The sequence below is a fragment of the Jaculus jaculus genome, chromosome 4 (genome assembly GCF_020740685.1).
Source record: "Jaculus jaculus isolate mJacJac1 chromosome 4, mJacJac1.mat.Y.cur, whole genome shotgun sequence".
In the NCBI taxonomy this organism is placed as follows: Eukaryota; Metazoa; Chordata; class Mammalia; order Rodentia; family Dipodidae; genus Jaculus; species Jaculus jaculus.
The window spans coordinates 44,759,925-44,772,835 of NC_059105.1; positions in this window are offsets into that span (position 1 = coordinate 44,759,925).

Here is a 12,911-nt window from a genome sequence, read left to right on the forward strand (position 1 = left end):
TTATGTTTGAAAACCAGGAATTGCCATGAGAACATGGGTCTCCCGGGATGTAACATTTCACCCTAGTGGACGCGCAGTGGCGGTCTGCCCTGCAGCTACTGCCACGCTTTCCAGAGGGCCTGGGGTGAGCTCTGGGCAGGCTTGATTAGCACTTAGGGAAGCATCTGAGACAAAGTTCAATGGTGCCTGCATTTTGGCCTGAGCTCCATCTCTGTTTTCATCTTCACCTTAAAACAGGAAAAAGAGAGAGAAAAACATCCTCAGAGAGGCACAAGATAGGATGATATGGGTTAATACACTTTGCAAAGTTTAAATCTCTTTACATGTACAAGTTTTTATTATTACAAAGCCCTGGGGAATTGTGGTGACACAATAAAGTTCAGGAAAGCTGATATTATGGTAGAGGAAACCCTTAGGGGACTTGAAGTTATTGCTTCAACAAGCCTGGCTTACAAAAGGAGAGTTGTTAAGAATAAGACATCTAAAGTAATATAAGGTTATCTGAACATGCATAAATAAAGGTGAATATATTCCTGGTCTAAGAGCTCAGAGAAAGACATTTTCTTAAATATACTTCTTATGATTGGCTCAGGTAAGAACTTGAAACTAGAGATCTATAAAGCACTGTGAAAATATTAAGACAGGCAGAGCTGGAGAAATAAAACACTGCCATAAAACATAGTCTTAACATTTTTATCTAGAAAGAGTTTTACAAAAATAGAATGAGAGTATAAAAATGTCCTAGCACTCCCCAAGGGAGGGCGGGAGAAACCTGTTCGTTTTAACATGTGGTCAGTTTCCATAAAGGGAAAAGCAAAGTCTTCAAAGGCGAAGATGACTAAGGTGATAGAAATTGAATGCTAATGAATTAAAAATTGGCTGGAGTATTTGAATTTTTGCCTAAGAAATTGTAGAAATAAATGTAAGTCCTTAGGAAAAGCTGTAAGTCTTCAACTTTGATCTATTTTTGTAGAGAAAGAAGAAGAGTTGTACAGGTTTCAAATTGGGACTCAGATCATGATACGTTGTATGTGACCTAAATATGTGTCATTAGAATTTGCCTGTGCAGAAGATCCTGATGCGTACCCCACCCCCCAAGACATTACAGGCTATTGCCAAGGCTCTTAGTTGGCCACCAGAACTCGATGGTAAGACTCTATTGCCGAAGGCAGCTGACTAGAAACCTCCTTCTTGCTGACGAGCTATGCAGCCTGTTTGGGGAGAGAAATCATCAACAATCTTTTTTTTTTTTTTAAATTTTTTTGTTCATTTTTATTTATTTATTTGAGAGTGACAGAGAGAGAAAGAGGCAGACAGAGAGAGTGAGATTGAGAATGGGCACGCCAGGGCTTCCAGCCACTGCAAACGAACTCCAGACGCGTGTGCCCCCTTGTGCATCTGGCTAACATGGGTCCTGGAGAATCGAGCCTTGAACCGGGGTCCTTAGGCTTCACAGGCAAGCACTTAACCGCTAAGCCATCTCTCCAGCCCATCATCAACAATCTTAACCAACACTGAACTCTGTAGCTTTATGGCTGGCCAGACAGGCCAAAGGTGTCAACTGATGCAATGGTATCATGTCTGTTATGGAGGAGACCAACTGCTCTCTTGTTGGATTTGAGGCCCTTTCCATTAGGACTCTTGCTTGGTACTGAAAACCTAATCAGAAGCCTATGCAAGGGAGTGGTGGTGACACACACCTTTAGTCCCCGCATTTGGAAAGTTGAGATAGAAAGATCACCATGAGTTCAAAGCCAGCTTGGGGCTACAGAGTGAGCTCTAGGTCATTCTGGGCTACAGTGAGACCCTACCTCAACAACAAACCAACAAAAGCCCATGACTGGTGAGGTCTTATAAGGCCTAGGGGGGAAACTACTGCTGCTATCTGACTAAATGCATGTATAATGCCCTTCAAACTGCCCTCTCAATACTTAAGTTTATGCCCCTATATTAATGCTAACTCTTCCTTTTGGTTAGAGAAGCTTCTTTTTTCAGGTGGCAAGGACCACTAAGGTAACTCAAAACTCATCAAAATTCTGAGAAGAAATGACTGTGGGATGTTAATCACTAAATGAGACATCTCTATCACACTCCCCAAGGCTCAGGGACCATTGTGGATGAGAAGGCAGAATGAATGCAAGAGCCAAAGGAGTGCTTTTCAACACTGTCTTCCAGACACAAAGGGACCTAGCACTAATGACCTCACAGTGGCTGATACCATGTACACAAGACCTGCACAATAGGAAGGAAAAAATGATATCAAAATAGGAATGAGACTAGTTGGAAAGAAGGAATTCAGTGGAGGAGGAATAATGGAAGGAGCAAAGGAAGATGGTGGGAGGGAATTATGATAATGGTATATTTTCTATATAAAAGTAAAAAAAAACATTCCTATAAAAAATGATTTTTCTTGTGCAGTGTTCTTTGGTAACAGAACTGGCTCTCACTCCTGAAGCAGCTGTATTATGTATACTCTTTTTGATTGTAGCACAGATATTAAAGAGAAATAGAATATGAGGTGATTTTACTCAAATGCTTAAAATATGTTATAAAATGGGACTGGTATTCCAATGCCAGGGCTCCTTACTTTATAGGCTATTATTTCCAATGCTTCTCACCTCTGGCACTCAGGCTATGGTTAAGTAACCTCTGAAGTTCCATTAGGGCTTTCTTTCAATTTGATAGTAATAATTGTTTAATCCTTTACTAAAGCCCTAAATTTTTGTCAGGTTAGCATAGAAATGAATGGTTTTCACTTTCATACATATATGCTATAGGCCTCATTCTCATTCATCTCTCTCCTCCACTTGCCTTCCTCTGAATTCCATCAAACATTCCTCCTCCTGCTTCTATGTCACATGTGATCTATTTCTCTCTCACTCTCTTTCTTTCTTTCTTTCTGTTTTTTTTTTTTTAGGTAGGGTCTCACTCTAGTCCAGGCTGACCTGGAATTCATTATGTAGCCTCAGGATGGCCTCAAACTCATGATGACCCACCTACCTCTGCCTCCCAAGTGCTGAGATTAAAGGTATGTGCCACCGTGCCCATCTTCTTGTTTTTTATTTATTTTTTATTTTTATTTTTATTTCAGCAGGGTTTGGTTGTATTCTAGCCCAGTCTAACCTGGATCACACTTTGTAGCTCAAACTCATAGCAATCTATTACTTTCTTTCTTGATCTCTTCTTGCCCCCTCATAGTCCCATTTCTACTATCATGATCTATACATACACTGTGATGGTTAATCTCTATTGTCAAGTTAGCCCATCTAGTGCTGGGAAGCACTTACGTGAGCTACTGGGGGAAAGTGGCTGACAATGGTGTGAGCCAGCAGGGGTCCAAGCTACCCAGAAGCAGCCAGCTTGACAAGAAGTACACACCAGCGCAATGGTGACACACAGCCTCGGTGGGTAACAATGGCTTTGTAATTGGTTAAGAGAGCTGATCATCAAAAGGAGCCTGTATCTGGAGCTGGGAACCAGGTCTGAATCCTATGGAGACAAAGATTATGCTCTCCAGTGTAAAGCTCCCACAAGTCTTTGGCTAAGACAGGGGCTACAAAACCAACTCTCCCTAAATTAATAGCACTTATCCAATTGAACCTATGCTGACATCATTTTCCATTGGAGCATCTGTTTCTCTTTTTCAGAAGGTAGTGAGACCCACGGAGAGAAACCACCTCTTACATCTTAGTCAAGGCCCAGGTGAAACCACAGAGGAAGTGCTGTTTCCATGGTGAGCCTGACAATCAGCACCAGGGTAGAGGAGACAGACGCTGAGGATACTCAACACATACAAGGCAGAAATCCAGAGGCTTCTGAGAGCTCATCACTGAAGCAGAATTAAAACACACCCACCAAGGCTCAGGGAATTTTGTGAAGGGGGAGGGGTGGAAAGATCGTACAAGCTGCAGGTTGGGATGTCATGCTCAGAGACACTGCTTTCCCCCAATAACTGACTGCTGCTCCCACAGTGCATAACCCACAACCCTATGGAGATTACCAGAAGCCCCACGGAGGAGAGTACCTTATTTAACTGGGGCAGGGAGGAGGGTAAAGATGGTATCAATACATGATGTAACCATCCAAAGTATGTTCTTTTTAAAAATTTTGTTCATATTTTATTTTTATTGATTTAAGACAGACAGACAGAGAGAGAGAGAGAGAGAGAGAGAGAGAGAGAGAGAGAGAGAGAGAGAAGAGAGAGGGAGAGAATGAGTGTTTCAGGGCCTCCAGCCACTGTGAACAAATTCCAGACACACCTGCCTCCTTGTATGTCTGGTTTATGTGGGTCCTGGGGAATCAAACCTGGGTCCTTTGGCTTTTCAGGCAAGCACCTTAACCAGTAACCCATCTCTCCAGCCCCCAGAGTTTTTTTTTATTAATAAAAACATTATCTATTGTCAACTTGATTGGATGAGGAATCATGTCACAGGACACACATCTTCTGGTCATGTCTGGGAGTACATTTCCAGGAAGGGTGAACTGAGGGCAAAAATCTTCCAGAGGGTGGGCAGCTCTTCTTCGGGTTGTAGCCTGGATATAAAGAGGTTCTAGGAGGAACCTTTGGTCCTTTGCCTGGCTGCCCTTACTCCTTACTGGTGAGCACACCTACCTTGCTGCGCCCATCCTTCAGTGACACTGGAATCCAGCTTCTTCAGCCATCCCGCACACTCAAGATGAACAGCTCTCCTCCCAGGACTTCAGTACCAGATCAAGACTACTGAGCCTTCCAGTGCTGACTGATGACTGGCAGCTCTATAGAAACATGCCAAGGCTGCGACACCAGCTTCATGGTCTGCAGAGCCTGAGCATCTACCGGGTTCTCAGCCTCACCAGTATGTAGACAGCAGCCATTGCGGGACTACCCAGTGCACATTATGTAAATGCATCTAATAAATCCCGGGTGTAACACACATTCATTCCTATACAGAACCCTGGCTCATGAACACACATATAAATTGAAACCTAGAGTTCATATGTGACAGAAAAGTATGTGTATTTGTCACTCTGAGTCTAGCTTATTTTACTTATTACTTAACATTATTTTCCTGCAGATGAATGATTTCAATTTTATTTATGGCTGCATAAAATTGCATTGTGTATATGTACCACATTTTCCTTAATATTTGTTCGTGGCCATCTTGGTTAGCTCCATTACTTTATGATAAACAGTGTAGCACTGGGCATGGATGTGCGAATCTACAGTACTGGCGTTAGGTCTTTGAGGTGTATACTCAGGAGTGGTGCAGCTGTGTCCTATGGTAATCCTAATTTTTGTGTTTTGAGAAAGCTTCACACTGATTTCCATAGTTTACACCAGTTTACACTCCTACCAGCATCCTTGCCAGCATCTGTTGTCATTGGTTTTCTTGGTTCTAACTGGGGCAGGGTAGAATCTCGGAGCAGCTTTAATTTGTTTCTCCCCAATTCTAAAACCATGTGTATATGCATTTTTAATGTTACATTTAATTATAAAATCCTACTATACTAGGCTTGGAAAGTGGTTAAAGGCACTTGCTTTGCAAAGTCTGCCAGCCTGGGTTTAAGTCCTCAGTAACAAAGCCAGATGCACAAAGTGGCACATACATTGAAAATTATTTGCAGTGGCAAGAGGCCCTGGTATACCCATACCTTTTCTCAAATAAATAAACAATTTTTTAAAGTAAAAATAACATGGTGGCACATGTCTTTGATCCCAGAACTCGGGATCCCAAAGTAGGAGGATAACCCTGAGTTTGAGGCCAGCCTGGACTAAAGTGAGACCCTACTTCAAAAAATAAAAACAAAAAACATTCTCCTATACTATTTTTCAACTCTGGCTTTGAGAAAGGGGAAGTCATCTATTCAACTTTACAGCTCTCAGGGGAGGCAAAGCTAGGGTTTGGCTACATGTTGCTATGGGTTGAATGAAGGTCTTCCTCACACCCATGTGTAGAAGGTTCTGTTTTTGTTTTTTTTTGTTTTTTTTTTTTTTTTCTTTCCGAGGTAGGGTTTCAGTCTAGCTCAGGCTGATCTGGAATTTTCTATGTAATCTCAGGGTAGCCTCGAACTCACAGGAATTCTCCTACCTCTGCCTCCCAAGCGCTGGGATTAAAGGCATGAGCCACCACACCCGGTTTAGAAGGTTTTTTGTTTTGTTTTATTTTTCTAGTCCAGGCTGACCTGGAATTCACTATGTAGTCTCAGGGTGACCTTGAACTCACAGTGATCTACCTCTGCCTCCCAAGTGCTGGGATTAAAGGCATGCTTCACCACGCCTGGTTAAATAACTTTTTAAAAAAACTTTTGAAATAACTGTACATTAACATGTAGTTGCAAGAGCAGAGAAATCTCATATACTCTTCATCCATACCCCCATAGTAATCCGACATTACTCTAATACAGTAGCTCAAGCAGGAAACTGAATTGAATAAAACCCTTCAGCCTTACTCAGATTTTACCAGCTTTATGCATATATGTACGTGTATGTATGTGTCTGCATATTTTGTGCCATACCTTTCACCACACAAACATGCCCATATAGTAACTGCAGCATCTTGTGTCCCACCAGCAATGCAGGAATGAAGCAGTCTCTTCGTGTCTTTGTGAGCATTCACTGCTCTGTCTGGGGGAGAGCTTGTACTCGCCAGGTGGAGGCTGGGCAGAAGGCGGGCATTGATTTTGAGTAGGGAGTGACAGTGAGAAATGTGCTTCCCTATTCTAGAGAGATCATATTCCTCAAGGTGAGGTGGAGGAAGAGGTGGAAGTGTTCTTGTCTGCACCTGCCCAGGATGAGATTTCTGTCTTGCTATGCTTAGAGGGAAGGGGGGAATCGGTTATAGCTCAAATGTCAAAGAATCCTGATATTCTGAATTTTGGTAGACTTTTGATTTTTTTCAGAAATTTAATTAATTACTTACTTTTTTTTTTTTTTTTTTTTTGAGGTAGGGTCTTGCTGTAGCCCAGGCTGACTTGGAATTTACTGTGTAGTCTCAGGTTTCTTCAAGGGTATAAGTCATCAGAAATCCACAAGCCACTATTCAAAAAGTGGAACCTGTTGCATTTTGATGATGCTTCATTACAAGTCCGTTGTTAGAGATATGATGCACAAATATTTTCTCTCAGTTTGTTGTTTTTTCATGTTCTTCACAGACTCATTATGAAAAGAATTTTTATCTTGTTGGGGTTCCGTGTTGAAATTTTTAAGAATTTATATGCTTGTATAAGACAGAAAAGGTGGTGGGGGACAGAGAGGGACAAGAATATGAATGAATGAGAATGGGCATCTCAGGGCCTCCTGCTGCTGCAAACAAACTCTAGATGCATGAGCCACTTTGTGCACTTGTCTTACATGGGCACTGGGGAGTTAAACCTGGGCCATCCGTCCTTAGAAGCAAGTGCCTTTAATGGCTGAGCCATCTCCTCAGCCCCATTTTTTCTTTTATGTAGAATGCTTTCAGTGCCAAACCAGACAGCATTTAGCCCATGGATCTGAAGACACACTGAAGATGATGCTGCAGGACAGATGTGGGCAGTTCTTCCTTGCGGATGTCTGGCTGTCCCAGCAGTCTTCATTGGAGGGAGCTTTCCTTTCTCTACCGGGCTGCTTTTGCATCCTGATTTTTATCAGTCAGACATACCTGTGTGCATCTATCTTTTTAACATTTTTTTTTTTGTTCTGTTGTTTTATGCAACTGTCCCTCCACTGACATCACACTGTCTTTGTAGTTGTATGAGGAAAGCTAACGTTGGATGGAGTTATGACTTGGAGCTTATTCTCCTATTGCAAAATTATTTTTACCTGTGTTAATTCCCATGTTCTTCAATATATATATTTTAGAGTATATATGACCAAATGCATAAAGACCTTATTAGGCTTCTGTCAGAAATTATATTAGAGCAATTGATCAATTCAGAGAAAATGTTTATTCTTATGATGTCCCTTCCTGTGCTACTTGAAAGTTGTGAAATATTAAGTTCTCTTTATTATTTTTTTACAAATATGCACAAAGCATTTTGTGAGTTGACTAATTCATAATAAAAAATACACTGGTAGCAATTTATTCGCCATTCAGTAAACTTACTTTCTACATTAATGTTTAAAAGTCCAACTCTATTTCTATATAGACACAGCCATGGATAATCACAGCAACTGTAACTCGACCTTCAGTCAAAGTACAAGTAAATGTTTGAATTGCTGGAGGAAAACATATTACTTAGCCAAATGACTCATAGACTGTAGCCCTCTAGAGAGGAGTGGGTGCACATTAAACCTTCTCAAAGCTTCCCATGATGGGAAAATGTGTTGCGAAGAAAGGATTTTACTGTGCCCCCTCTTTAAGTAGGGTTGAAATTGGAAAGTGCTTATCTCAGTGTAGTTTTTCCATCTTGTTTCGCTGGTAATTGTTGCAGCCACCTCTATTAGGTGAATGACCCCACACAGAAAGGAGGGAAGTTGAACCCTTGTGGCAGGCACTATTATCCCTGTAGGCTGAAAGATGGCATGCATGACAGCGTGTTTTCTGTGGCTATGTTAGGGGGTTCCAGGAACTGAGGCTAGTTATGGATGCTGTTATTACTGTCTTCATCTTTTTATATTAAGAATAAAAACAAGGCTCCAAATTGATATTATTTATGCAGCTGTAGTTTCTTTTATAACAGCATCATTTTATATTAAAACCTTTTAAATCCATCTGTAAAAATAGAAATTTGGTTTGCAAAATTTTTTTTTTTTTTCATTCTAAAGCAATTTGTTGGCACGGAGATTGAGATAGAAAAAAAAGTGTAAGTGATTAAAACGCAGACAGTAGCCTCCCTTGCTACTTGCTTTTATATTTTCTTGTCTGTAGCAAAAGAACTTGTTAACTGTGTGTTTGTATTACTTCAGTTTCAGGGTGATGTCTCTCTCTCTCTCTTTTAATATAATTTATTTATTTGAGAGAGAAAGAGGAAAAGGGAGAGAGAGAGAGAGAGGGACGCACCAGGGCATCCAGCCACTGCAAATGAACTCCAGACGCGTGCGCCCCCTTGTGCATCTGGTCTCTTTATTGAAGACAAGCATGTTTGAGTTCTGTATCACCCTATATGCACTTTTCCTCTGTGAATTCATAGAATACTCACTGTCATTATTTGTGTTTTTTGTTTCTTTTTAAAATAATTTTATTTATTTGTAAGCAGAGAACATGTGCATGAGAGACAAAGAGAGAGAGAGAGGGAAAGAAAGAAGAGTGTGCCTCTTTGAACATCTGGTTTTAGTTGGGTACTGGGGAATTGAACCGAGGTCTGCAGGCTTTAAGCAAGTGCCCTTAACTGCTAAGCCATCACTCCAGCCCTATTTGTATATTGATATTCTCTCGGAGGCGTGGGACAGAACATCAGCTGAGTGCATTGACTGGAGGAACTGAAAGGTCAACGTGGACATACTGCACCTAACAGCCCAACGATGTCACTGACTCAGTTTCATTTCATCCCTTGCGTCTCTGCTTTCAGTTGTGATTTGCAGCCTTTTTGCTGGGCTTTGCTTTCGTGGTGCACTGAATTTTCCTGTCTTGTAAGCAGGACTTCTGAACCCTGTAACCGGTGTTAATTAGATTATATGTCCATCACAAACCCATAACTGTGGACAGGACTCATTTATGCTGCAATTATCCAGACAAAGGTCTGAGACGGACTGACTTTTGTAGCGTAGAAGGATTCAAAAGCTCCAGTGACCTGGAATTGGGATTAAGAAGGGGTAAGTGATCTGGAGCTGTGTGTCTGGACAGGGACTGAGAGTTCCTGGGCAGACAGGTGTCAACAGCTGTCTACTATATCAAGTTCTAAGTTGAGTATGGTGGCACATGCCTATAATCCTAGCCCTTGGAAGTTGTAAGCAGGAGAATTAGAAAGTCAAGGTCACCCTTGGCTGCATTAGAAGTTCTAGGCCAGCCTGAATGACATGAAAGTGACTCAAAAAAATCTAAAGAAGGGGCTGGAGAGATGGCTCAGTAGTTAAAGGTGCTTGCCTGTAAAGCTTGCCAGATTCTTCAGTCATGATGCCAGACCAGATGTACAAAGTGGCACATGGGTCTGGAGTTTATCCACAGTGGCAGCAGACCTGTGGGTGCCCGCACTTGATCTCTCTGTGTCTGCCTCTGTCTCAATTAAATCAATAGAAACAAGAAAGAAAGAAAGCAACACAACCCCTCCCCAAGCAAACGAATAAAATAATTGGATCATATGAAGCAAATTTATGCTTAGAAATAAATAACAATGGGGAAATGGGAATAGTACTTTAACTAAAACTCACTTATAAAACTATTTAATAAAATCATAGATTTGCCAGTGACTTTTCTTGGCTGGGCCTTGATTTTTCTCATGTATACATTTAGGGGATTGATGAAATAATTTCTTTGTTTTCTCAGCTGTCACCCCTGGTCACCACGCCCCAGCCCTGCTGACTGTTGGGAAGACTGAGTGGAGGGCACATGTGGATGGTGAAACTACATCTTTGCTAGCATGATGCAATGCCTCTGGAACGTTCTGTAGGCTGTGCCCCTGGAAAATCTTCAGGAGAAGGGCCAGTGCCATAAGCTAAACTTAAACAAGTTCCGACTAAGCAGCTGTACACACTTCAGACATTGAACAAGGCTGCTTGATAAAACTGTGATTATGGAGAGATGGATGTACAGATTCTGAGCCAAATTATCTTGGGCTATCTTTAGCCCCTGTAACAGCCATTTATTGCCCACCTCTGTGTCTGTCATAACATCCTGTGATTATCAGGTGATCAGATGAAACCTTTCTGGAATGTGCTAACAGACCATCAGCCTCCACTGGTCCAAAGGTGAAGAATGTCAGCGGCTAGTGTGTGAAGCCTGCAGCAGAGATTCCACGGCTCTGCTGGCGCCTGCCTACCTGGTGTTTCCACCAACATATTAGAAAAGTGCTTGGGTTTATAACTTCCTTTTGCTCTGTAAACATAAAAACTTCATGAAAACATTAACATGTTGGAATTTGTGATGGCTTGAATCTATTCCCAGGCCATGGTCACTCATATCTGGCTCCAGAATAAAGTATCTCATGTTTCCTTTGAGGTGAAAGCATATGTTTTCTGTCAACAGGCCCAGGGTAGTAGTAGGAAACTTTCCCTAGATTTATTTTGAAAATTTCTCATTGTAAATTTTCCAGACTGAACTTTGTTGAAAGTTGTGCATCAACTATTATGTGTTCAATTATTCCTATTTTATAATATTATATGCTCGATTATTCTTATTGCTATAGTTACTATATGTTAGAGTTATTATGTGTTTGATTATTCCTATTGCACTAACTTACCTTACCCTGGCATTTGCTGCAAATCGAGGTAACAGACACTAATTTGCAGTTTAGGTAGGCTGTGATTTGTGGACAATCTTCTTTGCAAGCATGCTTCTCATTATTCAGTATGGATTGTAGACTTTGTGCCCCGCACTGTGTGAGGGAGTGCTGTGGCTGATGGAGCTCTAATGCAGCTTACATTCAGCTAAGAAACTTAAACAAATTTGTAGGCAAAGGCAAAGAGCATTACTTGGATGAAAAAAAAAATAAAGGTGGGCCATTGATTGAGGGTGACTGAGGTGCCATGTAGCCCTCAAAGAGACTTCTCTAAGATTAGTGACATTAGAGCAGAGACAGAATCAAACTGAGGAAGCAAGCTTATACTCCTCTTGGGGAAAGTGTGTTCCAGGCAGAGATCTGTAAGCACTGAGGCTTAAAATGGAAATGTGCTTGACTTGTGAGTTGTAAGGACTGGAGGAGAATGTGTGTGTGTGTGTGTGTGTGTGTGTGTGTGTAAGACAGAGAGAGTGATTGGAGGTGAGGGAGTAGAGGCAGAGAAGAGAGCATAGGAAATGAGATCAGAGGAGCTGCCGGAGGCCAGATTATGCAGGTCAGGCAGGGTAAGGCCTTAGAGTTTTTTTTCAGTGTCCTAAGAAACCTTTTGCAGAGCTTTGAGATTCCCCAACAAGATAAGATTTGCATTTTAAAGGGTCTCCTGGGCTTGTGCTTGGAAAGCCCGTCTGAGGGGAGCAGAGGGGAAGCAGCCGCTGAAGGCCCTGTTTGAAGCTGCCTTTGCTTCCAGCAGGACTTTCTGACGGGGCAGCTCCCAGGAGAGCAGCCATCACTTTCCATTCTTTGATCCACTTTCTGAGCTAAAAAGACTGGAGCCAGCAGATGCCCCGATTTTACTGTGGTGCTGGGATAAATGTGTTTCTGTTCTCTTCTTGGAGAGGTGACAATGCTTGACTGCTAAAACAATATTACAGGGAAGAAGGGGACTGTGTTAAAATTTGTTAGACTGTAAGTTAATAGGCTGACTTGGGGATATGACCACCTCATGTAAGATCCTTTCTCTCCGGACATTATTTCCAAGTTTGAATCAACTGTCTTAAGAATGTCTTGTATATCACAAGTTAAAAGTCAGAGATCAACTTTTCCCACTGATCCTGAGTTAATAACCTTTTCTTAAGGAAGGCTCTAGAAACCTTCAGGCAAACAATACCTTAAGTTAACACAAAAGATTCAGTTAAGGCTCACATATATATTCTTGTTACCATCTATGGCTTCTGGGCACAGCACTATCCACCCAGCCAGCGTACTTCTGCCCAAATGCTCTCTCTCTCTTTAACGTGGATATCATTAGCTAGTGAAGATGTAGGTTTCCAAATGGCTTATTCATAACACCTTAAGTTTTGATTAACCCTCCTCCTACCCCCTCCTTTCCTCCATCCTCTTAAGGTTATTTTTTTAGACACAAAACTGTTAACAATGGGCTGGAGAGATGGCTTAGCGGTTAAGCACTTGCCTGTGAAGCCTAAGGACCCCAGTTCGAGGCTCAACTCCCCAGAACCCACGTTAGCCAGATGCACAAGGGGAAGCATGCGTCTGGAGTTCATTTGCAGTGGCTGGAGGCC